The sequence below is a fragment of the Schistocerca nitens genome, chromosome 9 (assembly GCF_023898315.1).
Source record: "Schistocerca nitens isolate TAMUIC-IGC-003100 chromosome 9, iqSchNite1.1, whole genome shotgun sequence".
Classification (NCBI taxonomy): domain Eukaryota; kingdom Metazoa; phylum Arthropoda; class Insecta; order Orthoptera; family Acrididae; genus Schistocerca; species Schistocerca nitens.
In genome coordinates this window covers 513,037,943-513,052,529 of record NC_064622.1, presented here as the reverse complement: position 1 = coordinate 513,052,529, position 14,587 = coordinate 513,037,943, and positions in this window count along the sequence as shown.

Sequence of the window (14,587 nt, the reverse complement as noted above, 5' to 3'; positions counted from 1 at the left end):
AATGCACTACTTCACTCAGATTTCCATACATTTCTTTGGTCCACAATGACCATACGCCAAATGGTAGTAGTCTATTATTTCCGTGACGTATTTGGTGGGCCAGCACACCCGCCAAATATTACCATCTTCACCCTTACGTATGTACAAGATATGATATCTTGTAATACTTCCTTAATTTCTCTCGTTCTGGACTCCTTTCGTTATATCGTGTTTTCACCATATTTAAACAACCGTCCTCGTTCTGATGACGACATAGATTCTTACAGATGTTCACTATTAATTTACGTCCCTCAACTTCTTTAAAATACACTCCTGGAAATGGAAAAAAGAACACATTGACACCGGTGTGTCAGACCCACCATACTTGCTCTGGACACTGCGAGAGGGCTGTACAAGCAATGATCACACGCACGGCACAGCGGACACACCAGGAACCGCGGTGTTGGCCGTCGAATGGCGCTAGCTGCGCAGCATTTGTGCACCGCCGCCGTCAGTGTCAGCCAGTTTGCCGTGGCATACGGAGCTCCATCGCAGTCTTTAACACTGGTAGCATGCCGCGACAGCGTGGACGTGAACCGTATGTGCAGTTGACGGACTTTGAGCGAGGGCGTATAGTGGGCATGCGGGAGGCCGGGTGGACGTACCGCCGAATTGCTCAACACGTGGGGCGTGAGGTCTCCACAGTACATCGATGTTGTCGCCAGTGGTCGGCGGAAGGTGCACGTGCCCGTCGACCTGGGACCGGACCGCAGCGACGCACGGATGCACGCCAAGACCGTAGGATCCTACGCAGTGCCGTAGGGGACCGCACCGCCACTTCCCAGCAAATTAGGGACACTGTTGCTCCTGGGGTATCGGCGAGGACCATTCGCAACCGTCTCCATGAAGCTGGGCTACGGTCCCGCACACCGTTAGGCCGTCTTCCGCTCACGCCCCATCATCGTGCAGCCCGCCTCCAGTGGTGTCGCGACAGGCGTGAATGGAGGGACGAATGGAGACGTGTCGTCTTCAGCGATGAGAGTCGCTTCTGCCTTGGTGCCAATGATGGTCGTATGCGTGTTTGGCGCCGTGCAGGTGAGCACGAACGCTGGTCCAACTGAGGCGGCAGGTGGAAATGGCATGGCAAGCCGTTCCACAGGACTACATCCAGCATCTCTACGATCGTCTCCATGGGAGAATAGCAGCCTGCATTGCTGCGAAAGGTGGATATACACTGTACTAGTGCCGACATTGTGCATGCTCTGTTGCCTGTGTCTATGTGCCTGTGGTTCTGTCAGTGTGATCATGTGATGTATCTGACCCCAGGAATGTGTCAATAAAGTTTCCCCTTCCTGGGACAATGAATTCACGGTGTTCTTATTTCAATTTCCAGGAGTGTAGTATAATTTGACCACTCCATCTGACTCATCTTTCAATACATCTTGATTGGTCTCGGGCAACCGCGATAGCGCATCCGATACGCAATTGTCGGTCCCTTTTACGTAACAGATGACATAGTTAAATTGCTGTAAATACAGCGACAACCTAGTCAGTCTTTCGTGAAGTAGTTTACAATCCTTCAGATAGGTGAGCGCCTTATGGTCCGTATGAATAATCACCTTACGGCCCCATAGGTAACCCTTGAACTTCTTGAATACCCACACGATAGCGAAACACTCCTTCTCAGAAATCGTGTAGTTTCGCTCACTTTTTGATAAAGTCCGACTCGCGAACGCTATCGTCCGATGTTCCTTATCCTCCTCTTCACCAACTTCTTGGAACAGTTCTACCCTCACCCCGTAATTCGACGAATCCGTCCCCAGATGGAAGGGTAGCGATAAATCAGGATGAAATAGTATATTAGATCTTAACAACTCGTCTTTTAATCTCTCGAAAGCGGCCTGACAACCGCCAGTCCACACAAACGGAACATTTTTGCGTAAGAGGTTATTCAAATTTTCATCATTAAACACCTGTCCTTTTACAAATTTACGGTAAAATCCTGTGAGCCCTAGAAAACTGTTTCACTGTTTCCTAGACTTGGGTGGAGGACAATTCCTTATTGCCTCTAGTTTCTCTGGGTCTTTCGTAATACCAGCAGTGGTAATTACATGCCCTAAAAATTTCAGTTCCTGCTTCACAAATTCGCATTTCTTTAGCTTTAGAGTCATTCGGCCACGGCGCAATGCTCTAAAAACTTCATCTAACAGGTCACAATGGTCATGCCAAGTGGCATTGGCCAACAACAGGTCGTCAACATATACAGTTAATCTTGAACTCAAAGCCGGTCCTAGCACTTTATCTAGGGCCCTGATCAATACCGACACAGATATATTAAGTCCAAACGGCAGTACTCCATACTGATAACACCAGCCCGCAAACAAGAAGGCGGTGTATGGCCTAGAATCTTCTTCGAGTTCTATTTGCCAGTAACTATCCGCCAGATCGAGGCTAGTCATGAACTTAACGTCATGGAAACGTTGCAAAATCTCCTCCATATTCTCTGGTCTGTCTGTTTCGTGTAGAACGACCCTATTCAACGTGCGTGCGTCAATCACAATACGCACATTACCATCCCGTTTTGCTACAATGACCAAACCGTTGTTGTATGGACTCGTACTTCTTTCAATCACTCCCCATTCGATCATCTTATCTATCTCCCGTTGCACTGCTTCCTATTTGGACAGCGGTATAGCATACGGACTCACGAAGAATGGTTCGTGCGGAATTACATGCAACTTGCATTTATATCCTTCCACAAGTCCCGGTTTGTCTAAAAACACACTCTTATTCCTCATTATTACTTCATACAGGCCTCGTCTTTGTTCATGTGTTACATTTGACACACCGTCTACAATACTTTCCAATTCACTTTCTACACTATTGTCAATGCCGAGATTCCTCACATTACAGTAGTTCAAATTCATACCTACGTCAATAGCATCCGGCCAGTTAACAATGTGTATAGGCTGGTATTGCCTATGCACACCGTCTCCTGTCTCATCAAAATTAACTACTATTGTTTTATCTTGTGATGTACACGTCAAAGCTTTGCTTTCGCAATTAATCACTGCACGGTACTTTAATAGCCAATCTAACCCGATAATTACATCCGTAGTTAAGTCTGGCACGACGACAAACTCTTATTCAAATTGTGTCCCACATATCTCGAAGTTGACAAAAATCTGTTTTGTGACCAGTTTACTGGCCTTCCCAGTAGCACCGATAATTTTCACTCCTGTTACTGGCATAACTACGATGCCGGGTCTGTCTTTCAGTAACTCAAATATTTTCCCAGATACAGCACTCAATTCTGCACCGGTGTCAATCAACACGTTTAGTTGTAGGTCGTGCATATTAACAGACACTACTATCTGTCTACACTTGTCCTCGGCTGTTTCTTTATTTTCCCACAATAAATCCTCGTCTATATCCAGGTCATTCCAGAAAAAACCATCCGGCTTTGATCCTAAATCCGGCTTATCTGGCGGCTTTTTCAGCCTCTGTTGACATACAGTTTTAATTTCAACACGTTTGTTCTGAGGCTTAGTCTGTAGCTTCGCCTCCAATACCGAAACCTTTTCCTGTAACTCGTCAACTAGTGAGTGTTGCTTTGCTATCAATTCACTAATTGTCACCTTCGTTGATTCCTCTTTGGTCAGATTGATCTCATCTGCCAATCTACCTGGAGGAATGTGCCCAGTAGTATCTGCAATTACTTCCTCTGGATCTGCGCAACCCATACTGCTACCGTCCGACCTTATAACGTCTAACCTCATACACGCTGTAATCTACGTGCTTTTCTACCAATCGTGTCCGGCTATCACTAAAATTTTCGTAATCTTTCTCCTTAATACTCTTGCAATGTTTAAACTGGAGTTTTGCGTCGGATGGGTCGGCTACTTCTACCACTATAACTTTCGGTAAGGTCTGCCGGTTAGGGCCAGAACTTTCCGTTACTATTTCAACATCCAACTCCTGCGGGACGAAATACGACGAATCTTGCTCGTGCTCCCCATTAACATCAACTATTTCTGGTAAAGTCTGCTGGTTAGGGCCAGAACTTTCTATCACTTCACAAACACTATCTTCCTGCGGGACGAGACGCGGCACATCCTGCCCGCGCTCCCCATAAACACTTCTCCCGTACAGGCCCCTATAATCTCTTAGTTCGTCGTATAGGCGACCGAACTGCCTTAACCAGACCTCATCCCTCTCTGCATCCCCTCGCTCGATGACGGACGTGTTATCCGACATCTGATCTTCTCTCAACACTTGCGAATCATTCTTAAACTCAATCTCCAGTTTCGCTGTGGGTGTTACAGCTGCCACTTTATAATCGATTTCCAGAACACTACTTAAATTGTTCTCACTGACAGTGAATGTATTTTCTACTGCCGTGTCTGCAGCTGATCTGCTACTTGTGGGCGCACTCCTTTCTCCTAACACTGGCACGCTCTCCCGCCGTTGATTATTCCATACGGAATTTTCATAACGACGACACCTGGGTTTTCTCCTGTTATTGGGCCGCCAAAATTTCTCCACGCCCGGTCGGCTCCTCAACAGCGTAGCTAATGGTTTCCCTGTCTCATCCCAACAGATCTGCTCCCCGGATGCTGATGTGGCGGTTTATCACACCCTCTGGCGTTATTACTATTCTGTGAAGCCCGTATCACGTTAGTATGATACTGGTTCCCGTCATTCCTATTATTATTTGCATTGTACCGATTGTTATTACGGTCCGAACCATTATTGTTATTGCTGCCATGGTTGCGGTATGCATTATTCCCATGGTTATCGTTGTTGTGGTTGTTGTGGTACCCGATGTTGTTACCACGGCCTCTACCACTGTCGCGATTATTGCGTCAATTGTCCTCGTCCTCAGCTCTTTCCAGGATATCATTGATTGTCTTGTAATTGCTTCCTACGTAGCGTTTTGTATCATCTGGAAGCTTCTTGTAGAGTTCCCAGACGTCGTAACTGCCGTCTGCTTCACGTCTGCTGTGCAGCGAGCTACGTTAATTTATTAACTGTATTTTTCTTACTTGTCACTTCATCTTCCGTGTGTTTTTGCTTTTAGGAAGCTTTAATTGTCGAGTGCTAGTAATAGTGTTCCATGGATTTCGTGTTTGTTTTGAATACAGAGAGTCTCTTTAGTCAGCCATAGTGCTAGTAGTGCTAGGGTTTGTTTTCAATACAGTCCAGAGACAGGTAGTGCTATTTTCATTGTTTTCTACAAGAAGTGTCACCACAGTTTAGCCAACAATCAGCCGCCTTCAGTGAATTAGCAGTCGAGTTAAAAGTTGACTAACTCTCTACAGTAAATTGATTTCTTAGGATGGATAGGATGTGCGACTGCTGTGTATGGACGCAGGAGGAGCTGGCCACTGTTCGCGAACAGCTGAACGTGTTGATGGCCGCGGTCAGCCTTCAGGCTGCTGTCTCGAAGCGGCAGTGGAGAGTCTGGTGTGGCGCGTGGTACACCGCAGGTGTTACATGCTGCACCCACTGTCCCTGCTGTCGAGACATCTTCGCGGGTACCGGGCGCGGTTGGGCCACCCTCTCCCCAAGGGGAGTGGCGGGTTCAGCGGCGCTCGCGGCGCACCAGGCGGAGGGTCAATGTGGAGGCTGGCCGTGTGCCATCGGCCGCTCTGCCTGTGAGTGGACATGTGGCCGCTCCTTCAGAAAGGTCCGAGCAGGAACACGGGGGGAGGGGTTTATTAGTTACTGGGAGCTCCAATGTTAGGCGGGTGATGGAGCCCCTCAGGGAAATAGCGGAAAGGTTGGGGAAGAAGGCCACTGTTCACTCTGTCTGCTTGCCGGAGGGTCTCATCCGAGATGTGGAGGAGGCCCTACCGGCGGCGATAGAGAGCACTGGGTGCACCCGACTGCAAATTGTTGCTCATGTCGGCACCAGTGACTCCTGCTGTCTGGGTTCAGAGGTCATCCTCAGTTCGTACAGTCGGTTGGCGGAATTGGTGAAGGCGGAAAGCCTCGCTCGCGGGGTGGAACCTGAGCTAACTATTTGTAATATCGTTCCCAGCACCGATCGCGGTCCTCTGGTTTGGCGCCGAGTAGAAAGCTGAAACCAGAGGCTCAGACGATTCTGCGGAGATCTGGGGTGCAAATTTCTCGACCGCTATCGGGTGCAGAAATGTAGGGTCCCCCTGAATAGGTCAGGCGTGCACTACACGCCGGAAGCGGCTACAAGGGTAGCGGAGTACGTGTGGAGTGCACATGTGGGTTTTTTAGGTTAGAGAATTCCCTCCCTAGGCCCAACAAGACGCCTCCTGAGACACGGCAAGGTTGGAGTAGGCATAATGCAACAGGGAATAACAATATTAATGTGCTAATAGTAAACTGCAGGAGCGTCTATAGGAAGGTCCCAGAACTGCTCTCATTAATAAACGGTCACAATGCCCATATAGTACTAGGGACAGAAAGTTGGCTGAAACCAGACGTAAACAGTAATGAAATCCTAAACTCAAATTGGAATGTATACCGCAGAGACAGGCTGGACAGTGAAGGGAGAGGCGTGTTTATAGCGATAAGAGGTGCAATAGTATCGAAGGAAATTGACGGAGATCCGAAATGTGAAATAATTGGGGTGAAGGTCACGGTTAAAGCAGGCTCAGACATGGTAATTGGACGTCTCTATAGGCCCCCTGGCTCAGCAGCTGTTGTGGCTGAGCATCTGAAGGATAATTTGGAAAATATTTCGAGTAGATTTCCCCACCATGTTATAGTTCTGGGTGGAGATTTTAATTTGCCGGATATAGACTGGGAGACTCAAACGTTCATAAGGGGTGGCAGGGACAAAGAATCCAGTGAAAGTTTTTTAAGTGCTTTATCTGAAAACTATCTTCAGCAGTTAAACAGAGAACCGACTCCTGGCGATAGCATATTAGACCTTCTGGTGACAAACAGACCCGAAATATTTGAAAGAGCTAACACAGAACAGGGAATCTACGATCATAAAGCGGTTACTGCACCGATGATTTCAGCCGAAAATAGAAATATTAAAAAAGGTAGGAAGATTTTTCTGTGACAAAAAGCAGATTACAGAGTACCTGACGGCTCAACACAAAAGTTTTGTCTCAAGTACAGATAGTGTTGAGGATCAGTGGACAAAGTTCAAAACCATCGTACAATATGCGTTAGATGAGCATGTGACAAGCAAGATCGTAAGAGATGGAAAAGAGCCACCGTGGTACAACAACCGAGTTAGAAAACTGCTGCGGAATCAAAGGGAACTTCACAGCAAACATAAACATAGCCAAAGCCTTGCAGACAAACAAAAATTACGCGAAGCGAAATGTAATGTGAGGAGGGCTATGCTAGAGGCGTTCAATGAATTCGAAAGTAAAGTTCTATGTACTGACTTGGAAGAAAATCCTAAGAAATTTTGGTCTTATATCAAGGTGGTAGGTGGATCAAAACAAAATGTCCAGACACTATGTGACCAAAATGGTACTGAAACAGAGGATGACAGACTAAAGGCCGAAATACTAAATGTCTTTTTCCAAAGCTGTTTCACAGAGGAAGACTACACTGTAGTTCCTTCTCTAGATTGTCGCACAGATGACAAAAGGGTAGATATCGAAATAGACGACAGAGGGATAGAGAAACAATTAAAATCGCTCAAAAGAGGAAAGGCCGCCGACCCGATGGGATACCAGTTCGATTTTACACAGAGTACGCCAAGGAACTTGCCCCCCTTCTTGCAGCGGTGTTCCGTAGGTCTCTAGAAGAGCGTAGCGTTCCAATTGGAAAAGGGCGCAGGTTACCCCCGTTTTCAAGAAGGTACGTCGAACAGATGTGCAGAACTATAGAGCTATTTCTCTAACGTCGATCAGTTGTAGAATTTTGGAACACGTATTATGTTCGAGTATAATGACTTTTCTGGAGACTAGAAATCTACTCTGTAGGATTCAGCATGGGTTTCGAAAAAGACGGTCGTGTGAAACCCAGCACGCGCTATTCGTCCACGAGACTCAGAGGGCCATAGACACGGGTTCACAGGTAGATGCCGTATTTCTTGACTTTCGCAAGGCGTTCCATACAGTTCTCCACAGTCGTTTAATGAAGAAAGTAAGAGCATATGGACTATCAGACCAATTGTGTGATTGGATTGAAGAGTTCCTAGATAACAGAACGCAGCATGTCATTCTCAATGGAGAGAAGTCTTCCGAAGTAAGAGTGATTTCAGGTGTGCCGCAGGGGAGTGTCATAGGACCGGTGCTATTCACAGTATACATAAATGACCTTGTGGATGACATCGGAAGTTCACTGCGGCTTTTTGCAGATGATGCTGTGGTGTATCGAGAGGTTGTAACAATGGAAAATTGTACTGAAATGCAAGAGGATCTGCAGCGAATTGACGCATGGTGCAGAGAATGGCAATTGAATCTCAATGTAGACAAGTGTAATGTGCTGCGAATACATAGAAAGATAGATCCTTATCATTTAGCTACAAAATAGCAGGTCAGCAACTGGAAGCAGTTAATTCCATAAATTATCTGGGAGTAGGCATTAGGAGTGATTTAAAATGGAATGATCATATAAAGTTGACGTTGGTAAAGCAGTGCAATCCGAAAACAAAGGTTGCTTGTTCGCCCACTGCTTGAATACTGCTCAGCAGTGTGGGATCCGCACCAGATAGGGTTGATAGAAGAGATAGAGAAGATCCAACCGAGAGCAGCGCGCTTCGTTACAGGATCATTTAGTAATCACGAAAGCGTTACGGAGATGATAGATAAACTCCAGTGGAAGACTCTTCAGGAGCTACGCTCAGTAGCTCGGTACGGGCTTTTGATAAAGTTTCGAGAACATACCTTCACCGCAGAGTCAAGCAGTATATTGCTCCCTCCTACATATATCTCGCGAAGAGACCATGAGGATAAAATCAGAGAGATTAGAGCCCACACAGAAGCATATGACAATCATTCTTTCCACGAACAATACGAGACTTGAATAGAAGGGAGAACCGATAGAGGTACTCAAGGTACCCTCCACCACACACCGTCAGGTGGCTTGCGGAGTATGGATGTAGATGTAGATGTAGATTTCGGATTCCGTGCGGCGATCACGCAAATATTCCAACTTGCGGATCCAGCCCTCAGAAAACTCCTTCATCGAGCCACGCGAATTCGTATCGAAAGGCATCGATACGACAAATTTGCGCCAGACACTTTGTTGTTTTTGCTCTGACCAGTATTCAGCCCCAACGCTTGGCATCAGCAGACAAACACGTCAATAACTGCATTAATTTTTCTCTCATTAGTCCATGATCCGGGTAAAACACTTTCACAATTTTTAATGAAATCCGTCGCGTGTATACCGCATTTTTACAAGGGGTCAAACCGCTCCTCTTCCGTCAACGATTCCGAACTATGTGCACAGATTGGCACATAGCTTTGTTTTTCGTCAAGTTTCTTTTATATTTCCGACACTCTCGTAATTACTTGGCAAGTGGTTTTCGCAAGCGTTTCCACTTCCCTCTTTTTCTCTTCGCAGGTATTAGCCTGTTCCTCACTTTAGTATCTACTTCGGACACTAAAGCCTTTAAAGTTTCCACCTGTTGATCCTCTTTTTTCACTAATTGAATTTGTTCCGTCACATTCTCGATGATCGGAGCAACTGCTTCTCCTACACTTTTCTCGAGTTTGCTAATTTCGGAATCAAAGCGAGTATTTATGCTCACAATGTCCGCCTGAACGCCTATCATTTCCTGTTTAAGATTACCGATTTCGGTATTAATTGCAACAATATCTTCTTTGATTTTATCAATTTTTGGGTTAACAACTCCAACATTGTTGTTAACAACATTAATAGCTTTGTTCTGATTGTCTAGCTTCCTGTCAACTTTTTCAGACTGAACTTCTTGCTTGGCAGACTGAGCTTCTTGCTTGGCAGACTGAGCTTTAATTTCTGCCAATTGAGTTTCTATCTTGCTAGCCTGAGCCTTGATTTCGTTAATCAAAACATTCAATAAATCAGTTAAATTCCCGGAAACCAGCGGTTTTACTTCCGTAGCGGGTGCCTCTTTAATTGTCCCCCTGTATTGGTCATCAAGGGGTTCAGATTTGATTTTCACTTCCGATTCAGAAACATTTTCTAAGGTTTGGAATTCCATTTCTCCTTTTTGTTACGTTTCGGCGGTCGCGTCTTTCATGCTAGCCGCCTGCCCCTGAACAATGGGTTCCGCGGTGCGCGTTTCCCATTGTTCGACAGATTGTTCCATGTCCAAGTCTACCAAATTTTGGTAATTGTTGCCTTCACTCATTTTAATAATTTTCAATATAAATGCCAAATCCCAAATCTAATTAGGATTCCTCCCGCTACTTATTCTCGCTGACGTAACTACCTGTTTGTAACCAGAACTTTGTTACGAGATTTGCACAATGAAAAATTCGTGTCCATAACAACCTCAAATCCGAAGATTGTCCTGTCACCAGGTCACCACGTGTAACCTCCCCCTCACTTATCGACCTTAATGACAGTGAAAAATTAAACCACGTGCACCTAATGGAAATTTGGGAAAAGCAATCGTCGCCGAAGTTAATCTGTCGGTAAAGATGGAGGAAAGGGTTACATCTAAATAAAAGGAAAAATGCAAATGAAATTGGTGGAAATTAATTTTGAGAAAAGGGTAAAATTAATAAAGAAAGTAAATGTGCGGTCATTATGTTAACAATTGATTGGCGTTAATTAGATATTTGAGATTTGGGGAAAATTACGGTCGCCAGTCCTATGGACAACTACTATAACAACCGAAAACAAAAGATTAATGCACATACAATTAGCACTAAAAGCATGGCAACTGAAGGTTGACACGTGTTGTGTGAAAACTGAATGTTTGTCGGAAGTAATAAATTTCGCCACAATCTGACTTAATTTAGCAAAAGAATGAATAAAACCGGAAAATTGAAAGTTAATTTAGAGATTACAATTAATAGTGAACTTTGTTTCTGAAGCACTACGAAATTCAATAAAATAAGGTTAGTCTTGGGCTACCTGAACAATCATTTCAAATGCTACTTGAATCTACGCAATTTAGAAATAAGAGATTAAACTTTGAACTTGAATTAAATGATTCTGAACAATTAACAATAGTAAAATTTAATACGTACCAAGCTGAGCTGCAGTCACAGGTAAACTAAAATATTGTAACAAAACTCGCACTCTTAATTTCTGCTTGTGTAATCTAAATATTGTAGCCAGCTATGAATACTTTAACTGAACTTTTAAATTAAAGCAGTGAAATGGAATGATATTCCTTTAATGCTGGCGCATGAATTTCAACGACACTCGGGTTCATTCCAGAAAAGGAAGGGACCCTGCTTGGTAATGCAATTGGGACAATGAGCAACAAAGGTTCATGCTAAGTTGCTGTATTTTTTGATGCAACAGTTTGAAAAGCTGAGGTCTGCCATACAGTTCTAAAAATGTACGTGCTTTTAGTGTTCCTTGTTGGTTGATTGAAGGTTTGCAGTCGTCGATCGGGGAGGTGGCGACAGTCACTCATTGTCGGCCGTCGCTGTTGCAGAAGCTGGATGTTGGCGCGCCTTCTTCTCGACACGGTCACCACGCGAAACGGGCTCTTGATGTGCGCCAGCTAACGCTTCCCGACCGCGACACCGAGTCAGAAACTATCATAGCAAGTCGAGCGCAATTACATGCTGCCAAACCCCGAAAGCGCGGCAACTCGCGGGAGCGTCACACAACACACCTGCTCCACCGCCCTACTCCAGCCAGACTCTCCTCTGCCCGTGCTCCACGCGGCAGAGTTAACACTACCAAAGATCCTAAATACTTTGGTTCTCCACACGACCTATCGATGTAATCGTTCGATAGCATAGTTTTCCCTACGCAAGACCCAGCGTAAAAATACAAATAATATTTACAAAACAAACCATAGGCATTTCCGGCGTTACAAGAGGAATAGGATATGGGCAGTAGTGCAACGGATGCAAACTACCGGACTCCCAGAAGAGTTAACGTACGGTGACTGTAGCATCGTTTGTCTGATTCAAAGAAGTCACATTTGAGCCTCCAGTCTTATATCGTGATTCATTTTCTGTGTTGCATCGTCAATGTGAAAGTGCACGGGGTATAGAAAGTGGCAGTAGTGCATCGGATGCAAACTACCGGAGTCCCAGGAGAGATAACGTACGGTGACTGTAGCATCGTTAGTCTCTTGCAAAGAAGTGACATTGGAGATTCTAGTTTTCAATCGCGAACCATTTTCTGTGTTGCGTCGTCAATGTGAAGGTGCGAGGGATAGACAAAATGGGCAGTAGTGCATCGGATGGAAAGCACCAGAGTCGCAGGAAAAATAACGTACGGTGACTGGAGCATTGATAGTCTCTTGCAAAGAAGTCGCCTTTGAGCTCCTAGTTTTCAATCTTGATGCATTTTCTGTGTTGCATCTTCAGTGTCAAGTTGCGAGGGGTAGAGAAAATGGGCAGTAGTGTATCGGATGCAAACAACCAGAATCCGAGCAGAGATAACGTACGGGGAGTTCAGTAACGTTAGTCTCTTGCGAAGAAGTCTCCTTTGAGATTCTAGTTTTCAATTGCGATGCATTTTCTGTGTTGCATTGTCAATGTGAAGGTGCGAAAGATATAGAATATGGACAGTAGTACATCGGATGCAAGCTACTGGAATCCCAGGAGAGATAACGTGCGGTGCCTGTAGCAACGTTAGTCTCTTGCAAAGAAGTCGCCTTTGAGCTTCTAGTTTCTAATCGCGATGTATTTTCTGTGTTGCATCGTCAATTTGAAGGTGCGAGGGTTAGAGAAAACATGCAGTAGTGCTTCGGATGCAAAGTACCAGAATCCCAGGAGAGATTACGTACGGTGCGTTGAGCAACTTTAGTCTTTTGAAAAGAAGTCACCTTTCAGCTTCGAGTTTTGAATCGCGGTGCATTTACAGTGTTGCATCGTCAACTTGAAGGTGCGAGGATAATAACAGAAAATGGGCAGATGTGCATTGGATGCAACCTGCCGGTGTCCTAGGACAGATAACGTACGGTGACAGTAGCATCGTTAGTGTCTTGCAAAGAAGTCACTTTTGAGCTTCTAGTTTTCAATCCCCATTCATTTTCTGTGGTGCATCGTCAATATGAAGGTGCCAGGGGTACTGAAAATGGGCAGTCGTGCATCGGATGCTGTCTACCAGACTCCCAGCAAAGATAACGTACAGTAACTGTAGTAAGGTTAGTGCCTTTAAAAAAAATCTCCTTTGAGGCTCTAGTTTTCAAACGCAATTCATTTTCTGTGTTGCATCTTCAAAGCGAAGGTGCGAGGGGTATAGAAAATGGGCAGTAGTGCATCAGATGCAAACTACTGGACTTCCAGGAAGGATAACGTAGGTGACTGTAGAATCGTTAGTCTGTTGCAAAGAAGTTGCCCTTGAGCTCCTAGTTTTCAATCGCGATTCATTCTCTGTGTTGTATCGCCAATGTGAAGGTGCGAGGGTTCGAGCAAATGAGCAGTAGTGCACCGGATGCAAACTACCAGACTCCCATGAGAAATAACGTGTTGTGACTGTAGCATCGTTAGTCTCTTGCAATGAACTCGCCTCTGAGCTTCTAGTTTTCAATCGCGGTGCATTTTCCGTGTTGCATCTCAATGTGAATGTGCGAGGGTTATAGAAAGTGGCAGTAGTGCATCGAATGCAAACTACAGGACTCCCAGGAGGGATAAGGTATTGTGACTGTAGCATCGTTAGTCTACTGCAAAAAAGTCGCATTTGAGCTTCTAGTTTTCAATCGCGATTCTATTTGTGTGATGAATCGTCAATGTCAAGGTGCGAGGCGTTGAGAATATCGGCAGTCGTGCATCGGATGCAAACTACCGGACTCCCAGAGCAACGTACGGTGACTGTAGCAAAGTTAGTATCTTGTATAGAAGTCGATTTTGAGCTTCTAGTTTTCAATCGCGATGCATTTTCTGTATTGCTTTATCAATGTGAAGGTGCGTGAGGTATAGAAAATGGGCAGTAGCGCATCAGATGCAAACTACCGGACTCCCAGGAGAGATAACGTACAGTGACTGTAGCAACGTTTGTCTCTTGTAAAGAAGTCGCCTTTGAGCTTCTAGTTTTCAATCGAGATCCATTTTCTGTGGTGCATCCTCAATGTGAAGGTGCGAGGGGTGGAGAAACTTGGCAGTAGTGCTTCGGATGAAAACCACCAGACTCACAGGAGAGATAACGTACGGTGAGTTCAGCAACGTTAGTCTCTTCCAAAAAAGTCACCTTTGAGCTTCTAGTTTTCAATAGCGATGGATCTTCACTGTAGCATCGTCAACGTGAAGATGCGAGGGGTATAGAAAATTGGCTGCAGTGCATCACACAGAAACTACCGGACTCCCAGGAGAGATAACGTACGGTGACTGTAGACTTTGCACAAGTGTTTATGAATATTCCCCACATTTTCTTTCTCTGCGATGAGAAATTCAATGACGGCACATTGCTTGGAACGTACATCACCTATAGACACCATTTCGAAACTGTCCTGCTGCTAGCTATCTGTCAGAATGTCGGAAACTTTACACTCTCATTCAGGAGACTTTAAATAATACATACTAACGTTTCGCATTCG